The sequence below is a fragment of the Protopterus annectens genome, chromosome 4.part0 (genome assembly GCF_019279795.1).
Source record: "Protopterus annectens isolate FY-2018-M chromosome 4.part0, PAN1.0, whole genome shotgun sequence".
In the NCBI taxonomy this organism is placed as follows: Eukaryota; Metazoa; Chordata; order Ceratodontiformes; family Protopteridae; genus Protopterus; species Protopterus annectens.
In genome coordinates, this window is record NC_056733.1 from 487,261,367 (window position 1) to 487,278,819 (window position 17,453).

The following is a 17,453-nucleotide window of genomic DNA, read 5'->3' on the forward strand; positions in this document are numbered from 1 at the left end:
GAAAATAAAAAAATGTTATTTATATATATATATATATATATATATATATATATATATATATATATATATATATATATATATATATATATACATATATATATATATATATATATATATATATGTATATACACATATATATATATATATATATATATGTATGTATGTATGTATATAACATGCAGTGCATTTATATCTCAGAACCATCCCTCTCAACCTGTTAGTGCAAGGAACCTGTACAATGACTGTAAAGGGGGGTGTGAATAGGCCACATATAGAGACATATTTCAAAATTTGTGTTACAAATGAAGACGTGTTACAGCAACAGTGTGTGTTTTACTGGACAATTACTGAAATATATAATGAGGGAAACTGAAATGTCATGTCATTTATTTACTGACATAAATCCTTGGATCATCACCGTGATTTACCAGACAAATAGAAATAAATTGTGGAACTGAACAAAAGTATGATCCAAATATCTGGACATCCTGTGAAAAATCTGGCAGTACAGCAGTATGCTCAGAAACCCTTAGTGCAATGAATGTGGATAAAACCTGACAAAGTGGGGAGACAAAGGCATGAAAATATGGACATGTCCAAAATATGTCAGTAGATAAGCTGAAAATGTTCATGTAGTAACAGTGTATGTCCTAACATATATCCACTGAAATATCACAATTCTAGGACTCAGTTGCATCTCATTAATTACTGACCTCAATCACTACATCATCTCATTGATGTGTCATGCATACTAACAGTTATGGGGACCAGACCAAGGATATTGGCCACACGACTGGACATCCTATGAATATGTGGACATAGCACAACATTAGGAAAACTCCACTGAGCTTCTGAGCAATGTCCAGACTACAATCAGACTGACATAACACTACCTAGGTCCAGATCTGGGGCTGCACACATGCATTAGCAAATATAGCAGGCACTACATGGATGTAACATTAATGGAAAACAGACACTGGTGTGAAAGTGCATACCCCCAAACAAGTGCACCACAGTCACAATGACATACCAGTAAACATACTCAACATGACAGTATAATATTGTGTGAGCAACCACATACCATTTGCCACTCACACGGTACCCCATATATACTGCCCAAATTCATAGTGTACTGGGATTCCTAAGGTGTTACATGACATTTCACAGTCAGCTCCTACAAGCTATGGAACTGACAGACCACCACCAGCTGTAGCAGTATGCGGAGTCAGATAGGTAAAGGATGCATTGCACTCACAGCTGTTAGTCTCCCTACCCAGCCCAACAAACATATGCACACAATACTGCTACACAGTCTTAGCAGTCTGTTCACAATGGCCAGACAGATATAACAGTCATATGTCCAGATTTCCACAGAATTACCAGGGTTTGGACCCACAACCCTGGTCACCACTGCATACCATGGCCAGGAGTTTGCCAGATCATTGACATGATAAGTGGAGTGCAGTTGGTAATTACTGATATACCATACCTCTACACCTCGTAGTGCAGGACATGTGGACAATGCATGGCATACTTGTGGGACAAGGCACTGGAAAGAAAGACATAACACACATAATGGTGTTACAAACTGAAACAGTAGCTGCTGTTACATGTATTGTTGTAACATCGCATCAATGAGGGATATGATGTCTGGAACACCAATGGATTACAACACTTACTGACTACAAGCTTCACATTATCCTACCAACCCCATAAAACAGATGTTGCTTGAAGAACAGACCAAGCATAATAGGCAAACATCTGACCAGTCTGTGGACAACATGCCAGTTGAAAGGTATGTCAGAAGCATATCACTGTCAGATGTCAACTTACCCAGTTAATGCATGTCCAGACAAACCCTGTCAATGTAGCAACCCCCATGTGTATAACAGCAATAATGACATACAATCTGTACCAAATTCTGGAGCCTTGTCCCCCATGTTGTTGAGCTATCACCACATGTCCTGTCCTGTGAAGTATTTCCACCTACTATCTTTGAAGCTGTAGCCCCCACACCTCCATAATGTCCCCCACACAGATAAGGGAAATGGGCAAGGCCCACATGAAGGGCATTCCATATGTTAGAACCAGCAGCTGTGTCCAGGTCCACTACACAATACTATTTGGGCACCTACATAGCTTTATGGCCTCAGCAATACCCAACAGGACATCAGCCCCCACCCCCAAGGTAGGCTGAACACCTGTGGTGGACAGCAGCAATACACAAACCACAGACTTAGTCCCTAATATTGGCCGTACAGGGCAAATCAGGAGCATGCACCAACTTGGCATCGTCAGCCTTTGTCTGGTCAAGCATATAAGGTCACAGGTGGAGTACTGTAAAGCTAGTTATGAGTACATATTGGACACATCCACCAAAGCCAATCACAAGCCCATCTTCACATATATCTGCAATCTCTGAGGCAACAAACCAACCCACCCTGTAATGGTGGCTAATCAGACCACATACACACACAACATAGCTATAGGTAACCTGCTGCAGAAAGGTTTAGGGTAAACATCACCCCCTGGCTCAGCAGCACTATAGCTGGATATGCACAGCACCCACACCCCTCCCCTCATCACCAGTGATCAGGTACATATTGCCTAATGAAAGGCAACAAACGTTAGAATCCATGGCACCTGATAAAATCTCTGTCTGTATCCTACATGAACTCAGGCATGTGCTCCCAGCTCCATTACACAATGTAGCCACACTATGCCTTGGCACCATTCGCACCCCATTTGCATGGAAGATGGCCAATATCATCCCTCAACGCATGCATGAATGAGGAGTACAGGAGTATGAAATTAACTAGCCCTCATTTGGGGGGAATATGACACTTCAGGACCAGAAGTGCAATGCAAGCAGATACAGTGCTGATACAGTGCAGGGGTATGGCGTGGATGTGAGTGGTGGCTACTGCTATTCAATGTAGCTGTACAGCATCTGTACATACTGTTGCCAAATGTATGAGTTCCTGTGATGTGCTTCCTTTTTTTTTTTTATGTCTTTCAGGTGTAATGTCGCATCAGCAAAGGTCAACTTTCTCAGTGGCTGAGACAAATATAGTCATAGAAGCCATACTACAGAACCATGCCATAATGTTTGGCTTTAGCCAGCAACATCTGCAGGAGAAGACCGGCATGTGGGATGACCTTGTCCACAGGGTAAATGATGTTGGCCTGCACGCATGTACATATTGAGCAGGTCCAGCATTGTGAAAGTGACCTCATACACCATGCCTGGCAAAGGGCTGCTGCAGTGGCCATGGACCACACAGCCACAGGTGTGGGCCTGACCTTGCAGCCCCACTGACACCCCACTGGGGAGCTCCTCAGGTACCTTGGGGCAACCAGCCCAGTACAACATCAGAGTACAGACCCTCACAAATACTGTAGGTGGATTTCATCCAGACAATGGATGTGGAGTGTGCAGGTAAGGCCCCAGTGTAGATTACTAGACTAGTGTAGCAGACAAACTTGTAATTGTAGAGTATTTATCTGCATGTGTCAGGTCAGATTGCAGTTGTGGGTGGGGTTTTCTAATACACAGACGTGCACATCTATGGTGAAGGACAGCAAGTTGTGTAGTATTGGGGATTGTACTGTAAATGTGCAGACATGCTGCATCCATCCTGTACCAATGCCACATGTGGGTCTGCTGACAATACTTCCCTCCCCCAACTACCTAGGTCCCTCTGGTCTGCATGTGGGATGGCAGCTTGCAGCTGGTGAGTATGCAATTGTTCTGTTGTGGTTTGCCAATACCCCAGGCATGTGAAGGCCATGCAATGTACCATGCACACAACTGTCACTCATAACCATATTGCTTTATATGCATGTTCACTTGTGTTGGAGTAAACTGCATTGCATCACAGTGGTCACCACAGGGGCCTATCTGATGAGAGTGTAACATCCCTGTAGCATACCTCATGCCCTGTCAGTGCAAGACCTCTGGACAGAGACCAACAAAACAGGAGATCAAATGGCCTAAGGTAGGGACATGTGTGAAACATTATTGTCATATAGTGGATACAAACAGGGTACACACCCCTGTTAAGATGCCAGGTGTTTGTGATATATATATATATATATATATATTTATATATATATATATATATATATATATATTTATATACAAATTGAGACCACAATATGTCAGTCCACACATTTCCCAAACTGTTGTGTGACCTATGACATGAACAGTTCACCTGTAAAACCAACCAATCTGTTGGCCACCAAATATGGAGTATACAAACCTGGCAATAAGCTGGATGCATATATATGCACACCCTTCAAATAATATGTTATTGCAGCAGCTTGTGATGCACTGACAGGATACGGTCTGCTTGGGTACACACCTGCCATCGAGTAAAGGCACTCTGAGTAACACCAAATGACAGTTTGCTGTCCAAGTGGGATAATCATGACATGCTCAGTTGCCTTCAACAGCAACAGCCATGGCTTGCAGACAGCTTACAAAGCAGCAAAGGGATCTCATATTTGAAAGGTATCAGTCAAGAGTAGGGTAGAACAGCATCACCACAGCATTGCATACACCATGGAACACAGTGGAGACGTTGTCAAAAGGTGGATTGAATATGGGACAACAGTGCTGTTGAAAAGAACCTGACATCCCTTCAAAAATGATGACACCACATGTCAAGACCTTGTCAGGGAGGTTGCCAGGGGACATACAGCAACACCAAGGGAGTTGCATGAATCTCTTGCTAGTACTGGTGTTGTATACTACCTGTGAGAACACTCTCCAGTATTCTGCATATGTCTGACCTATGGAGTAGGGTCAGAAGATGGAAGCATTTCCCCACACATAAAAAACATCCATGGGTGGATACAAATTGCAATACAGCACATCACATCTCCCAAAGCCAGGTGAGGAAATGTGTTATGGTGTAATGAAACTATGGATCAACCTCACTGCCACAATTCCAAAAGGTATGTGTGGTGACAAGCAACACCTCTCACAAACTGAAGACCAACATCCCCATGGTGAATCACACTGGTGGCAGTAGCCTGCTGTGGGGATACCATTCCAAAGCCAGAACAGGGCCTGTAGTAATGGTGGTGGGAATTCTAAACATTTCCGAATAACACCCATGTCTGCCCAAACTCCATCAAACATCTGCAAGAACACTAAGGATGAGGAGGTGTGTCAGCCTTCAATATGACAAAGAACTAAAGCTACATCCAAAGCTACCAAAGAATGGCTCCACCTGAACACACGCATGGTTATGGATTGGCCCAGCCAGAGCCTACACCTACACCAGACAGAAAAACCCCAGTGTGACCTGACGAGGGCTGTGCACATGAGCTGCCCTTGCAATATGACAAAGTTGGGTGACCTTTGCGTGGAAGAGTGGCCAAATAATGTCAAGTCAGGATGTGCCATGCTGATGGACACCTTCACAAGAAGAGTGAATGCTGTAAGCCACATACAACGTGCTTCAATAATGTATCATTATATGGGTGTGCACACTTATGCAATCACCATATTGTACATATTACAGTCATTATATTTTACATGTAACACGTGTTTGTTTATCAATTGGATTGCACAGGTCATATGCCATATGAAAGGTGGGTAACATATTTGGATGCATTATTGTGATCTCATCTTGTATATTACAAGAACATGGCATGTTAACAGGGTTGTGTACACTTATCATATCCACTGTAAGCTTAGAAGGTTGATGGTGTAACAGGAATTGTATGACTATAGATTCACTGCTTGTTTGGAGGTGGGACACTCACATATATGTCATTAATCAGTGATGTCACTCTTCATATCATCCCACTTATGTATCAGAGAAGCACAGTGGCTATGAGAAAGAGAGAAAACATATGAGCCAGACTGCTACACATCCTGTGAGGATATGTACAGTTGTGAGGTATGTGCTGTAATACTTACCACTGTGCTATACAGGTGAACAGTAATATATTAATACTAATCACATATCCCAGAGCTCTATATTGTCAGTAACATGTAGTAAAACTGGCTGCAATACATAATGTTGAGGGCCATGTGTCATGCATGCCACCATGAGGGTAATGTGTGGTCTGTGTAACAAATTTGTGCCACCTCACCTGTAAGTGTGTGTGTGTGTGTGTGTGTGTGTGTGTGTGTGTGTGTGTGTGTGTGTGTGTGTGTGTGTGTCAGTACCAGCCAACATAAAAGTACAGGTATTAATGTACATATGTTGTCTTCCCTTCACAGGTTGTGATGAGGTTTGCTTCCCCCCGTTTTGGAAACTGATGTCATTATCTCTGCAGACTCTGACAATGATGATATGAATAGTGAGGTAGAGGTGGGGTTGTCAGGGACTGAATCTGTGCCATTAGTTGGCATCCTGCTCTTGTGTACACCATTGCTGCACCCAGTGACAATTCCCTCATATACCCCATCACCAGTGGCCACAGATGATGGACAGTTAGCAGGTGGTGGCATTGAACAGGCTAGTGTAGTGACTTTGCAGGTGTGAGTGTAGACACTGGTCATAGCCCGAGTGCAGGCAAGGTCCCACACAGGTGGATGGACATGGGTGCTTGCAAGAGGAATGCTGGTCATTGGGCCACTGTTGCAATTGCTACAGAAGGAGTCACGTGACACATGTTCCAGGGTGTCATGGATACACAGGCACATAGTGAATGCCACAACACACAAATACTCAGGTTGGTGGATGCAACTCTCCCTGATGTACATGGTGACATACATGACCTTGTTGGGTCCACACATCAAAATACTGAGGTAATTAATAAATGCTGGGGTGAGACCTTGGCAATCCCCAACAATGGCATGTCTGTGATAGAGCATGTGGTGGGAGGTGGGCATTGTCCACATGGATGGAGATCATCACCAACAACAGCTGAGAGTGTATGGGGCCATGCACCGTCCCACTCCCTTAGTGGCAGTGACACCAGTACTACCAAAGGGGGGTTGCCATCCACATCACACTGGAGCAGACCATGGCCACATGGTCCTGTCCTGTCAGGGGCACAGATCCAGTGGACAGCTGTCACCATCAGGAAGGAGTAGTGCATCTAGCCTTCAGCTCTAGTGGTGTCAGTGATACCCCTGGCAGGACCAGTTCCCGTGTCTATGCCTGGAGATGGTGACCTGGACACACTGCCATGTAAGGTCCACAACTGTCCAATGTACCCCTGTGTAGGGCTGCCATGTGGCATGACTGTGTGCATACATGCACACACATATCTGTATCACAGGTAGGTCACCTCTAGACACACACAGCACCTCCGCACAGCCCATCTATTGGATACCCCTCCAAACACACACACACATGATGTCAACTGTATGGCCCAGCCTAGGCCTCTGGCAAACACACACAACACCCTGTGCACATGATGATACTTGTGCCACATCCCTGTCATCCATACCATTGATGCAGGGACATGCTAATATGGGTCTGATGCACAGGGTGAATATATTACAGTGTAGGTATGCAATCCTATGTAAGGTGCTGTCTGCTTGCATTTCTTATGGGTACACATACAGATGTATGTACCTTATTACCCAGGGTGCATTATTGCTGTTAGTATCACTGACTGAATGTAGTCTGACATGTTGTATTCTGTTTATGTCCCAGGTGTCTGTGTATCTGCAGGCTGTGGCTCTGCAGGCATTCCCAAGAGGGATTATGTCAGAGTGGGGATACACTGACCACGTCATAGGCAAGGTACAGCTTCATATGTACATGTTTCAGGTGTGTATGCATGCCACAGTGTGTGACTGACACTATTGTCGCACAGTGTCACCTTGCTTACATACCCCTTGTCATAGACAGGTAGCCCTCAGACATGTTAGCTGAATGTTGTGTACTACCCCAGGCTCATACATACAGAACAGGTTACTGCAGTACTGTCAGCAGGTCCCTCACATGCGTAGCCATTACATTAACTGCAACAGATTCAACTGTCAACACCTGTTGGCCCACCCATGTCTTTAACATACACTCAACCCTGATGCAGTTGATTAGGGCATGCATGATACTGTGTATGACAGGTCTGTGGTATGTATCCCTGAGTCCACCAGGTGGAACAGTGTGAGAAAATGGATATATCCTTGGCATACACACAGTAAGGACTGACACATGGGATGTGCACACAGCAACATCAACACAGTTGACAATACACGGATTAGTAAACCTACATTTTCACCATTATGTACTGTACTACTACATACACATTACATGCCCCATATAGATTATAAGCATAGGACAGAGCACACAACCTCTTACAACATGTAATGTTCTGAATGCCTTTATGGATGGTGAGGTGACTCACCACACATAAGATGTGAAGTCACGTATTTTTTCCTACAGGCCTGGACAAGTGATAGTGTAGCAGATGTTGTATCGGCATGATGTTTCAGGCAGGTATGATGCATGATGCTGACATGTGTGTCACTACCCATAATATCACATACATGGGCATTGTTAAGGGACACAGACCACATATAGTTTGCCTAAATAATAGAATAAAATAAAAGCTCTACGCTTGTTTCTGCTTTTCCTTTAACTAGTCTAGTCCACATACAGCTTTTCTGTAACAGGGCCTGTTTGTAAGCCTCTGAGCAGTGCCAAAAGGTCTGCTCTTCAATTCTTTCCTTACATCTGCTAGTTCTCTCCTCTCCCGCACTTTTACTAGTTTATTACTCTAGCACTTTACCATACTTCTTGTAGCAATTATTGTAACACACAAAAGGACTACCAGTACTAAATATTCTACAAGAAAACATCTCAAGTACTTATTAGTAATGCCCACCCCTCCCTGTGCTTTCTCCTATTAACCTGGTGAACTTGGGCATCCTGAGGCAATGTAGCAATTGCCTCGTGTACACTGACAACCCTCTCCTCTTACATCCCAACACTCAGACTTCCAAGAGATGCACTTATATATGCAAATTGGAAGCCATACACTGTCCTGCCAAGACTGGAATAGCTGGTCAAGAGGAGTAGGTCAACACTTGCACCACACCACATGGAACACATAGCCCTCAAAAACACACACGAGCACTTCCTGCACATAACAACACACACCACACCCCCACCTTCGTGGAGGTTCTCATTACAAATCTACCATAACAGCAGAGGCCTCCAAGGGAGAAATGCAATCGACCACCACAACACAACACCAATCACAATGCACATAACTCTCCTTAACAGTGTGCCACTCAACCAAAGCCCCTAAGGCAAGACAGCATGCACAACACACTAGTCATAGGTGACTCGATAGTGAGGCACACTGATGTCCCACTCACTAGACTGAATAGGGAGAAAGTAACAGTCAGCTGCCTGACAGATGCCAGGATCCACCACATAACGGATGCACTCAGGTTCCTCAACAACAGGTACAAATATGACTCTGTCATTATACATGTGGGTGTGAATGACCTGAGATGTCCCTCCCTGGACTACATAAAAAGAGGCATGGAGGTACTCCCGTATTATGTAGCCCAGCCGGATATGACCCTAGCTCTGACCAGCATCCTATCATCACCCAGAATGATACTACAGTACAAGCAGACAATTATGGATTTCAACAATTGGCTATATTTTTGGTGTCATTCCAAGGGGGTACAGTGTCTGTCTGCCTGGGATGAAATGATTGACAGACCTTAATGCTTTGCCAAAGATGGCCTGCATCTGTCACCCCCTGGCCTTCTGGATACTGGCCAAGGCTCTTGACACCCTTATAGTGCCTTGTTTAGGCTGTGTACCAAAGATCAAATTACCACCATAACAACTACAAACAACTGCAATCTGATGGTCATGCTGCTCAATGCTAGAAGTGCAACTCTCAAAATGCACTCACTCGAAGCACTCCTTAAAATGGTAAACATCAACATTAGTGCTGTAACAGAGATCTGGTTCAAAGCAGCAGAAAGCAACCCTGCACTTCCAGGCTATACCTCATTCCACACCTTTCGGCCCAAGAAATTGGACCAAAGCTCCCAAGGCAGTGGTGTTTCCATACTCATAAAGGATGCGCACCTCCACACTGGAAGCCCAGCATAATGCATCACAGATACTGCAGGTGCAGCTAACATTGAGTAATACAGAGTTTCAGGTCATAGCCTGCTATAGGTCCCAACCATGTCCCAAGACTCACACTCCTGGTTCCTAAGCACCTAGGAGAATATTAGGGTCCAACCTAACACTCTCATACTGAGTGACTACAGCTACCCCTCCATTAACTGGGAAAACTACTCATGTACCAATACACTTAGCCAATGTTTCCTGGATTCATTAATTACAAAGCCCTGGACCAGCTAATTTGTACCCCAACTACAGGTGGCAACATCCTTGACCTGGTCATTACTAACATGGGCAACTGTTGCCCTACACCAATAGTCAAATCCTCCCTGGTTAGATCCAACCACAAACTAATCACCTTGGGAATCCACATCCCTCCCACCCCCCCTTGCAAAAGTAACCACCATGACAAACTTCTCCAAAGCTAACTTTGGGCTCCTTAAAACAGAGGTGGATAAGTTCACAGAACCCATGCAAATGGAGAATATTTGCATGACCAGCAAATCATACACAAATGCACTGTACAAATTACAGTGGCAAACATACACATATGCATGGATCTTGCCATACCCAATAGAACCAAGACACTGTCCTCCAAAACAGGAAGCCAATCTGGTGGTCCCCTGTCATACACAAACTCACCAACAGAACAAATAAACTGATGTGGAATAAAGTGAAGTCCCAAAACTGGACCAACTCCCTTATGGGCCTCAACAAAAGGTTGAGCTCACTCATCAAATCCTTTAAAGCTAGCTATGAAAACAGAATTGCAGCAGATAGTAAAGACAAACACAAGGCCTTGTACAGTTATGTAAATAATCTCCACACCAATACCCAGATGTGCTCTGAGCTACTGCACAATGGTCCCTCCTATACTGAGCCAACAGATATTGCCAATATACTGTTCGACAGATTCAGTGCCAACCTTACCCCTCTCCCCCCAAAGGACCAATCACAATACCAGTAGATTGCCAGACACCCAGTATTACTGCTGCACAGGTTAAAGTAGTACTGTCCAAGGCCAGGAATACATCTTCTATGGGACCTGACAATATTTCTGGCTGTGTTCTACATGAACTGCATAATTCAAGCAAACAGCAACAGTTTTGCAGCAGCTCCAAATTATTATGATATGTTTGGCAAACTTGAAAAAGACCTGTTAAAATTAAAAAAGGTTACAATGGGACAATGTTTATTTTGAAAGTTGTCTGAAAATTCAGAGGGTGCCCAAAGGTTTAAGGATATCTGTTATGCCTGTGGGTAATGACTTTCCATCAGATTTCCTGAACATGTGGGTATCCCTAAATCAAAGAACTGGGTTACGATATGTAGAAATGTGTGATTTCAACCAGAAAAAGAAGATTTAAATAAGAATATTAGATCTGTCTTTTTCAAATTAAAAGACAACTTGACTGCGGAGAACTTTGATGCCAAATTCTCCTTGATTCAAACTAAGCTCAATAAAGAAAACAAGCTTTTAAGAAAACGGAAAACCGACACATTTCTAAGAGATAAGGCCAACTATGAAGGAGGAGATGTGAACGACCAATCTGAGAGGGGGGGGGGCATCTCAATGACGCAGCAAGTGACATCAGGGATGACAACCAGAACCGAAATGGAAGTTGTGTAGGCCAAGGAGAACACTACAAGGAAATCTAAGTGACTTGCCCAAAGAAATGAAAGCACTAGTTTGCCAAGTGAGCTGGCATAGTAAACAATGTCTGAAATGAAAGTAATGGAGCTGAAAACGTGAATAAGGGTTTTCAGAAAAAACAAGCAGTCAATTAGGGAGAGTGCATCAGCGGAATGGGAAACAGAGCAGGACTTGGACAGAGGTAGTGTCCCTGCCTCACAAAAACAATCATCAGAAGAAAAATGTGAAGAAGTATGAGCAACAGTAATCAGAACAGGTACTGTTGATGCTGCTTTTGTCATTGTCAGTTTGTCAAGTTTATCAATTAGTGATAAACTATGCCATGTCTTAAATAAAGATTGGAATTTTTTAGATTGGAATTTTTTGCCCTCGAGAAGGGCTGATAAATGCAACACGATCAATGCCTTAAGAGACTATGTCAGAAAATTGCACTTTAAATTTATGTTTCCTAATAATCCAATGAGTTCTACAGTCTTTTGTAAACCAAGTATTTACAATCCACCCTTAAAAAAGGAGTTGGAGCTTTTTTTTATGTTTTGTGAACAACAAATAATAGAATTGCTTGAAATATGACCTGAATTTAAATATTATAATTTAAGTCTGACCCAAAGAAAGTTACTTAATGAGTTACTTAACAATGCTGATATTTTAGTAACCAAAGCAGATAAGGGGAATGCTCTAGTAATTTTAGATAGAAGTTACTATGTACACAAAATGGAAAAGATGTTATTAGATCAAACTTTTTAAAAAGTGGTTATGTTCAGTGAATTCAAAAAAGTTTTTGCTTTTATTGACAGTCAGACTGAAGAATGGTTTCTAGCTGGGCATATCACTGACCAAGTTAGGCATGTTTTGTCTGTTGAGGCACCCAGAATAAGTCGTATATTCGGTTTGCCCAAAATACATAAAGATTTAAATGACCCATCAATGCGACCACCAGTTGCAAGCAATGGAAGCAAAACTGAGGCCATGGCTATTTTTATAGACAAGCATCTACAACAGGTAGTAGAAGAAAGTACTTCATATACAAATTATTCTTTTGAATTTAAAGACAAAATTAAAAACATCAGGGTAGAAGAAAATGACTATCTTGTTACACTTAATGTAAAGTCATTCTATATGGTCATACCTAATATTGAAGGTATGGAAACAGTAAGATTTGAACTAATTAGATCTAGGAAACTTTCATCTGGCATGGTGAGTCTATTAATGGAGATGTTAGACCTCATTTTAAGTTACAACTATTTTTAATTTAATGACAGACTATATAGACAGACAGATGGTGTAGCCATGGATGCGGATATGGCACCCAGTTATGCCAACATTTATATGCATGGATGGGAAAGATGCAATGTCTTTGAAAGTGTTTGTATGAAAAACATTTTTTTAAAGCGCTTTATTGAAGACGCCTTTTTTATTTGGAGAGGTGATGTCGAATCTTTACGGATTTTTTTGAGATAGTTGAATGAAGTATGCTCTTTTTCAAAATTTACTTCTGTTTATGATGACAAAGTTGTAAGCTTCTTAGATCATAATATTTACAAGTAAGGTGACAAACTATTAACAGCCATTTTTAAGAAAAAAGTACAAAATAATGCTTACTTGAATTATGATAGCTTACATCCCAACAAAACCAAGATAAATAGGGTTCCTATTAAATGCTCAAAGACGCATTCTTTCAAATGTGCTTGATCAAACTTGAAAGTACGAAAAGACAAAATAGCTCAATGGCATATCAGCGATTTCTTCCCCTGGGAAAGAAATTGCTTGTCCGCTTCCATTACTTTGCCATTTTCATGACTGTAGTGTGATCTCGGTGTTGGTATATTTAAGTAGGGGGTGTGGGGGGGTACAGCTCCTCCACATCAGGGGTGTAGGGGCAAAGCCCCCCACTTTATGTAATATTTAATTTTTTTTTTTTTTGTGGAACAGAGATTTTTTTTCCCTTGGAAAAAATTGCTGTTCTAAGCATTCGAGATTGTAAGCTTTCACTTACATGGGCTCGATAAATCATTGTTCGCTTTTTTAAGCGTTCGATGATTTAACATAGACCCGATTAATATTATTAAAAGTCAGTTAAAAGAGTGGCTGCATTAATGGATAAGGATATTGATTTTGAGAGAGAAAGTGTTGCCTTATGTAAGAAATTCATTAGCAGAGGGCACCCTGAAAATATAGTTAAAAAGACTTACAATAAAATATATCAAATAAGAAAGGAAGGGATACAGAGGGAGAAGTATCAGAAACAAGTAGATTTTACAGCATCTATGCAAATAGAGAATAGTTTAGATAATCTATCAAAAATATTATTTCAAATAACTGGAAACTTTTCAAGTTAAATTCTGAGGTTACAAAAATAGTAGGTGAAGCACCAGTTTTTGTACAAAGGAAGGGTGAAAGTTTCAAAAATTTCTTTCAAGGCAAATTAAATCCCCCTCAAAAAAGTGTGTCAGTCCTGCAATGTGCAAATGTTTGAGTTGCAATTTATGTAAAATTTTAATGACTGACACAAAATAAATTATGATTGGGAGATATCATATTCAGTTGAAAGGTAGATGTACCCGTAAATTAAGGTGTTATTGTTTATTTAGTAGTATGTTTGTCTCGTAAAGCCTTCTATGTTGGACATACCACAAGAGAATTAAACAGAAGGATCTATGAGCATAAGTATGCAGTTAATATCAAAGATGAGAAAAATGCATTAGGTAAACATTACAAAAACAATTCATGTGAAGTTGATTTTAAATTTTGTGTTTTAGATGAAGTGTTAAATGTAGAATGTAAGTTTAATGCAGAAGACGAACTTGGGTGGAAAGAATATGAATGGCAGGTTAGGCTGAATGCCTGCTATCCACCTGGGTTGAATGATAGAGCAGATTTTGTTGCCTTTTTAAAAAGGAAAGGCTTGCATCATTAATTATTGGGTCGTGTGTCTTGAGTTTTTATTTAAAAGTTTGGAAGTTTTTTAGTCACATTATTCAGTCTGAAGAAGTCCAGTGTGGATGAAAGCGCTTGTTTGATGTGGAAATCTTGTCATTAAAAGATAATTTTATACCTTGGCTTATTTCTCCAGTTTTGTTGTTTTGTTCAATTGTTGAAATCAATCAATTTCTGCTTGTACGGTGGTATCATTCTGGGCGATGGTAGGATGCTGCGCAGGGCTAGGGTCGTACCCGCCTGGGCTACATAATCCGAAAGTTCCTCCATGTCTCTTTTCATGTAGTCCAGGGAGGTATTTATCAGGTCATTCAGACCCACATGTATAATGACAGAGTCATATTTTTACCTGTTGTTGATGGATCTGTGTGCATGCTTTATGTGGTGGATCCTGGCACCTGACAGGCAGCTGACTGTTACTCTCTCCTTATTCAACCGAGTGAGTGGGACATCAGTGTGCCTCACTATCGAGTCATCTATGACTAGTGTGCTGGGCATGCTGTTTTGCCTTAGGGGCTTTGGTTGAGTGGCACACTGCTTAAGAGAGTTATGTGGCTTATGATTAGTGTTGTGTTGTGATGGTCAAGTGCGTTTCTGCCTTGGAGGTTTCTACTGTTTGGGTAGTTTTTATTGAGAGCCTCTGCGAAGGTGGATGTGTGGTTTGTGTTTTTATGTGAAGGTAGTGCTCTTGTGTGTTCTGGAGGGTTATGTGTTCCATGTGGTGTGGTGCAAGTGTTGACCTCCTCTTGACCAGCTATTCCAGTCTTGGCTGGAGAGTGCATGGCTTCCAATTTGGATATATAAGTGCATCTCTCTGAATCTTGGAAGGTAAGATGAGAGGGTTATCGGTGTGCATGAGGCAGTTGCTACATTGCCTCAGGATGCCCACGTTCACCAGGATAATGGGAGAAAGCAAAGGAAACTGACCTTTAGACATGCCTGGAGGGGTGGGTATTGATAATAAGTACTGGAGCTGTTTCCTTGTAGAATGTTTAGTGCTGGTAGCACTTTTGTGTGCTACAATAATTGTTACAAGAAGTCTGTTATGGTAAAGTGCTAGACTAATAAGCTTCAATCACAGCCTCACCTCAGGCTTTGATCCTCCCAAATGGTGCACTGCTTCAATCATCCCTCTTCACAAAGGATGAGCAAATACAGACCCTGGGAACTATCACCCCATTAGCCTGATGAGTCTGATATGCTAAGCTATGGGAATGCATCATCATGGACCTAATAACCAAGGATATAGCGAATCTCCAAACTCTGGATCCCACAAAGTTTGGTTTTGTGGAGGGTAGATCATGCCTGTTTAACCTGGTCAACTTTGTCAATCGCCAGAGCTGTGGATAATGTCAAGGTGGTCATACAGCCTACCTCAATATGGCCAAGGCCTTTGATACCATTCCCCATTCTGGAATCATAGAAAAACCACTAAGGTAGGCATCAACCCCTATATCACTAGGTGGGTTGCAGACTGGCTCACAGATATGACCCACGGTGTGAAAGTAGCTGACTCCAAGTCAGACTGCTGACCAGTCACGAATGGGGTACCACAGTGTTTGGTCCTGGGACCTCTCATGTTTGGCATCTACTTCTCTGAAGTCCATGCCATCACAAAGGTACTCTGGTTGACAAAGTTCACAGACGATTGCATGTGTGGAGCTATTATTAACTACCCAAGTGATGTTGACATCCAGCAAAAAGGCCTCACTGAGATGTATGGTGTCAGAAGCATGGCCTGAAGTTCAATGGGCAAATATGTGTCAGCATCCCCTTTTGGAAACACTCAGTTTGCATAAATTACCACATCGATGGTAGTCCACTGAACACAGAAGAAATTATAAGAGATCTGTGAACACAGGTTGACAGCAACCTCTCTTTTGGCCACCACATTGCCACTGTGGTCAGACAGCCCTTTTATGTGGCACATCTGATTACTAATGGTTTTGCATCCAGGAAGTAGGGGGCCATTATCTCCCTCTACTCTTCCCTCATTAGGCCAATCATCGTGTACAATGCCCCATTTGGTATGTACCTCAATGGACACCTGCAACAATTGGAGAGGCCGCAAACATACCTCACAAAGATGATCCTAGGTCTTAAACAGTTGTCCTATATGGACAGATTCAAAACACTCTAACTATTCTCTGTCTCATATCGCCTACTTAGAGGCGATCTCTGCTTGACTTACAAAGTCATGTCTGACCCAGCTCTGTTAAAAATGCTACATCCAAAGATATCCCAATCCTGCCACACTATATGCTCCAGAGACCTCAACCTCATTACCACAAGCAACAGAACATGCCAGACGGATGGATTCATAACCCAGTGACTGCCCATGCTATGGACTAGACGTCCCATACATGTCAAACAAGCACCTCACTGGTCCTCTTCAAGACAAATATTGATGAATGGATGGGAAATAGGGAATTCACCCTGGGGATTACTGCAGTGGCTCTACTCCTCTCTACCCTTATGTATGCCTCCCCCTGTACTCACTAACCTATCCAAAATCGATCTCAACAAATTATCAGGGTGTTACAATCATATAGCCAGATTCGCTATAGGCATGGCTTTTAGGACCCACCATTGCCAGAACCTCAAAGCACTGGGATGGCTAGAGTATTCTACCCTTCTACAGTTCAACCAGCTTATAGTAGTGCATAAAATACTCCATCAACCTGATAACAACCCTGCCCTCAAAAATATTCTCACCCCTCATAGTGCCCCCAGGCCATTATGCTCAGCTGATAAACTACTGATACTGACCCAAACATTCAGCAACTCTG